Here is a 5,353-nt window from a genome sequence, read left to right as displayed (position 1 = left end):
TCCCAAACAAAGAGGCTTTTAAAATAACTCCGTTGTTGTTTTCTAGTTTTCGTTTTTCAAACGTGTGTCGTCGAACTGTTGTATAAAAGCAATATCGCTCTCAGAGTCGTGTGATATAGCTCTATATCATCACGGCTGTGATTGCCTATGGCCTCGTGCCTCTGGCCTAATCACAGCCGTGATGATACAGAGCTATATCACACTCCTACTCGAGCGATATTGCTTAAATAGTAGATTTAAAGAGCACCAATTGTGCTAATAAATTGGCACGTTAGCACGTTATTGCAATATCCCATAGTACATACATGTTATTAAAACTTGAACTAATGCATTGTGAGTCTTATAAATTGCTTACATACCTCACCGATTTCCCACTGTCTGGAAAACGCTCGGTTTAGTTCCTGTCTCCGCCTCCCAAAATGTCTAGTGTAATCGGATTGGTCAGATGACTACTCAACTGTTATTGGTCAGCTGGGTTCGGCGTGTGTTTGAAAGGTTACGCCCCTGACTACGCGTGGGTTGACACAGATTCTGACTGAGAGTCACAGCCTCAGAGGCATCGTAAACAAGCGTTATATTTCTCTATAAACGATGGTGTCTGTACTGCCTTACCACTTCAAGCTCGATCCAGAGAGTTCAGACGGCCATTACGATATAAACGATCTCCGTCAATGAACGCGATTGGATTTAACTTTTTTAGGTGTCCTTAGCTCTGCCAGAATGCTAAACGAAGACGAAAATGTGTTGCAAAGACATCCAAAAGGTAATTATAACGTACTACATAACTATATGGAAACACCAAATGTAGCACATAGAAAGTATTTGTTGAAATGATTATAAAACGATTTCACTTGGTAATTTCTACATTATTTTACTCTAGTAAAATTTATTATAAAAGACTGCTTACATACTGTATTACTGTGCAAACTATATGGAAACACCAAATGTAGCACATAGAAAGTATTTGTTGAAATGATTATAAAACGATTTCACTTGGTAATTTCTACATTATTTTACTATAGTAAACTTAATTATAAAATACTGCTTACATACTATTTTACTGTGCAAACTATATGGAAACACCAAATGTAGCACAAAGAAAGTATTAATTGAAATGAATGTTCTACATTATTTCACTATGGTAAAGTTTATTATGAAAGACTGCTTACTTATAAGTGCTATGTTTTTACTTATTAGGTTTTAAGGAGAATGCAACAGGTTCCAGGGCTTCTTACCTGCGTGATTCATCATCCAGGTTTTGCACAAATTGTCTAAATCCCTACACACAGAACATTTATTGTACCGACTATAAGCCTTTGAGGCGCAGGACTAGAGTAAGTTTTATTACATTTTTAAACCAATAACACTAAAGTATTATTATAGTAACAAAGTACCCAAAAGAACTAAAGATGCAACTTTAAAGAAAATATAGTAGTCAGTCAAAAGTTTATTTATTACAAATATATATTTAAATGTTAAACAATATACAAATAAACATACTTTAGTAACCATATTGTGCTCTTCTTTCAAAAATTGTTCAATTCACTTCTTACAGCTATCTATTCAGATAAATGGCATATCAAAGCTTTGTCAGCTGATGCTATCTAAGATGACACTTTAGGGTTATCATCCTGTCGTGTGTTGTTCTCCAGATATGCTTGGAGCTTCCTGATCGGAATGTTGGCTTCCGACGACCCCTGCACTGAAGATGGCATGCAATCACGTCCTCCTTTGAAGGTCTCTCAAACTGTGATGCCAGGTCCATTGGAATCGGGGTTTCCTTCAGCTTATCTTCAAATACCTCAGCAAACACAAGCCTGATCACATCATCCACATAACTGTACAAATATTGCAGTCAATAAATCTTTTGTTTTGATAATTTATTTCCCTGCTTCATACATTAAGGGCCAGATTTACTAAACAGGGCAAATTAGCGCATGAGCGCAATTCCAAAAATGCGCTGATGGGAGTGGTGATATCTGCGGGTTATTTACTAAAAAAGCGCTTTTTAAATAACACAGGCGCAACAGCTGATTTCCATAATGACCAACCAATCTACTAAGAGCAGCGCAAATTAGCGCATGGTTGCAAATAAGCAGAGATGATGCTCCTGCAGGTGCATGTGATATACAGGCCGATAAATAAAGGCAGAGAGACGCGTGAACTTATCTGGTAAAATGATCCTGGAAATCCTCTCCCTTCTACCATGCAGTCTCTGATTTCTGCGATGTCTCCTCCTAGCAACAACAATTGCAGCCATTTCAAGCGCAAAATGATTTAAGACATGCTTTTTTTCGGCGTTAAATAGTCGCGCAAATGCCATACATGCATGCGCAAACATTAGTAAATCGCGTTGCGTGAATCATTTAAATAGTCTCCTCCCAAAATGTTTGCGTCTGAAAGGGAAACTCCTAGAAATGCATATGCAATCAGGTCAGTCGCAAAAAGAACTAGACCACACCTTTTCAGCGCTAATGATCCACTGCGCATATTTAGTAAATTCCGACATCGCTATTTACCGCCAAAATGATGGTTTACGCTGGTGCAAGCGCTTAGTAAATCTGGCCCTAAGTTTTTAATTATGAATGTATTTGAAATAAAACATAACTGCTTACGGTATGTCACTTGTGTGTTTTGGGAACATAGCCTTGTACTTTCCCTCTCCTGCTTTTGTTACGGCTTGGTGACATTGTAATGGATGGCTGCAAGGTACAAATACCTGTAAAATATAAACAAGCAATTAATTTATTGTAAAAGTAAATACTACTTTATTTAACAAAGTTACTAAAATACTTAAATACCTGCACAGCATTCCAATAAATGAGAAAATCAAAAATTTTTTGCTGCAAATCTGAAATCTCAGGCTACGGACAGCAAAGGCATCCACTGATGATGGTGATGGAAACATTGTGAAACGATGCTACTGCCTGGGTTCCTATGATTATGCAGAGAAAAAAAACTTTGTCATCATCAGTTATACATTTAAGACTGGTAGTGGTTTCATTAGCTAAATACATCATTTGTGTTACACACCTTTGCTCCTCATATGCCAGTCTGACTCCTTGTACTGTGTGTTATGATGTTGCATGTTTGCATACAGTGTAGAAGGATGTGTCCAGCTGCGAATCTAAGATATAGACAAATAAAACAAACATGTATTCAGTCAAAAAGACATATTATAACAATAGAGTACCATGACTATAAATCGTTAGACTATTCATTAAAACGTTAATGTATTACATATTACATGGCCCAACATTAGCAACACACATTACGTGTTTACTTCGTTTCAAAATCTAAGAAAGCTTCAAGTAAATACAACAGTAAAATACATATAACTTTAAACAAATCATCTGTAGAGTTTCTTGAGTTTCATCATGAGAACAAATTTTACCGGTAACAGTTTAGCTGGTAACTTAGCAAGTTTGTAAACATGTCTTAACCAACATCGATAAAAAAAAACGATAGTCTGCATAATTCAACATACACGTGTGTAAATATGGTACGTTGTTTATGAAATACAGTATTACAACACAAAACAGTTCGCTTGCAAGCTTAGCTCTACACGCACATTATGTTAATCTCCGGTTACCGGTTACGTAATGTACAGTAAAAGGCAAATAATAAACGTGAATACTTACAGCCTGTGATCCAGAAGTGCACAGTAATCCAACTTTCAGGAGGAGACGTCCAGCTTCGGTTCATGAGAAGCAGTTATTGTGAAAACTCCGTGAACAACTTCTGACTGGATTTTTCCGGAACCGTATTAAACATGATGTCCTCTGTGGAAGTCTATAAAGTGCTATTTTGCCCTCGCATCTAAAGAGACAGCGTCTACTCGAGAGATTTAATCGCTTAAACGATGAAACAAGAGTTTGCAAACAGAGTCAATGCAGGGACTACCAACCTCCGCCATTTTAGCTCTCTTCTGACTCGGCGCTCCCCACCCCCGTCTTTGAGGGCGTACCCAAGCAAAGCAGAGAGGGCTGAACTATGATAATGTTGGTCTTATCTACGTCACTAATCCCAGGAAGTAAACTGTTGCCTACAATCCGAGTGTTTTTTGTAGTCCTCGAACGTTAGAGACGATAACTCGCGTCATCGTTTTCTTTGAGGTATGTACTTTTTGAATATCGTTAGCATGTACTAATACACACTTACACACAAAAGGATGTTTAAAAACGTGTATCCCATAATAGGTGCTCTTTAACATCAACATTTAAAGATTAAGGTTCAAATGCATGTTTTTCATGAATCCTTCTCACTTTAAATACTTTGGTTCTGTTAAAGGCAGGATGCATGATCTCTGAAAGCCAATGTTGATATTTGAAATCACCTAAACAAACACGCCTCTACCCCAATAGAATCTGGACCTTCTTTTGATAGACCCGCCCCACACATAAACAACCCAGGCAATGATGTCGGTTAGTAGACTGATACAAGTGTGTTTTGGTACTCGGCCCGACTGCCTTTTCCAAAGTGTTTTTAAACAATCATGCACCCCACTTTTAATAAGAGTAATGGTAACTATTAGTGTAGTTTACAATTCTCACTCTTAACTGGTTGGTAATAATAGCATTAATATTACTGAGATAATGGGTGTTTATTAGCACATATTAATCTCTGATTCTGCAAAACCTTCACATTCTACATCCTTAATCCTACCAATACTTCAACTTAACAACTACTTTACTAAGTATTAATAAGCAGTAATTAGGATTATATTGAGGAAAAGTAGTTAATAGTTAGTTAATAGTGAAAACTGGATCTTGAAACGTGTGACCAGAATAACTGATGTACTTTTATATGATTTATTCCAGCCGTTTAAATCTTTGTAGGTTTTACTAAATAGGATTTAGAAAGTAATTAGTAACAAGTAATTAAATACTTTTTGTACATTTTTATAGTAATCCAATTACATGATTGAAGTTGAAAATTGCAAGTTGTTTAGATTTTCCTTTGGTTATTCCTGACAGTTGTAACCCACTAATAGTTAATTTGTGGACATCCCAAGCTGCCAAAAATCAATACTACCGACTTAAATGACATGCATGTTCCTGTGTAGATCAGTCATAAAGCATTGTGTTTGTGTCACGGAGTGACTAGACAGGGCGGAACCAAAAGCAGAGTGAAGAGGTTCCGCCCGGACCGGTTTGCACAGACACTGGCACTTCCGGGTTTCCCGGGAATCCCCCGCAATCACTGTAATGAGGCACAGCTGCGTGAGCGACGTGGCGAACGAGGATTGGGCGAGCCATGCTAAAGAGAGGGATATAAAGGGAGAGAGCAGAAGTTACTTTTGAGGAGTCGGGTCGCGTTGTATGTACGCTGTGAGTACCTGCTGGGTTGTGAG

At 37.6% G+C, this 5,353-nt stretch overlaps 2 long non-coding RNA genes across 2 annotated transcripts; one reads left to right on the top strand and one right to left on the bottom strand.

Moving 5' to 3' along the window:
• Positions 1–263: 263 nt before the first annotated feature.
• Positions 264–1,791, top strand: LOC135765026 (uncharacterized). Its single transcript, XR_010540394.2, has 3 exons — positions 264–763; positions 1,198–1,334; positions 1,653–1,791. It is a non-coding gene; the product is annotated as an uncharacterized lncRNA (long non-coding RNA).
• Positions 1,428–3,911, bottom strand: LOC135765025 (uncharacterized). The gene is made up of 5 exons (XR_012335601.1): positions 3,642–3,911; positions 3,034–3,127; positions 2,802–2,935; positions 2,616–2,719; positions 1,428–1,838 (listed from the first exon to the last, which is right to left on the bottom strand). It is a non-coding gene; the product is annotated as an uncharacterized lncRNA (long non-coding RNA).
• Positions 3,912–5,353: the final 1,442 nt, after the last annotated feature.

Source organism: Paramisgurnus dabryanus, chromosome 21 (assembly GCF_030506205.2).
Source record: "Paramisgurnus dabryanus chromosome 21, PD_genome_1.1, whole genome shotgun sequence".
In the NCBI taxonomy this organism is placed as follows: Eukaryota; Metazoa; Chordata; class Actinopteri; order Cypriniformes; family Cobitidae; genus Paramisgurnus; species Paramisgurnus dabryanus.
This window is presented reverse-complemented; position numbering and strand designations above follow the sequence as displayed.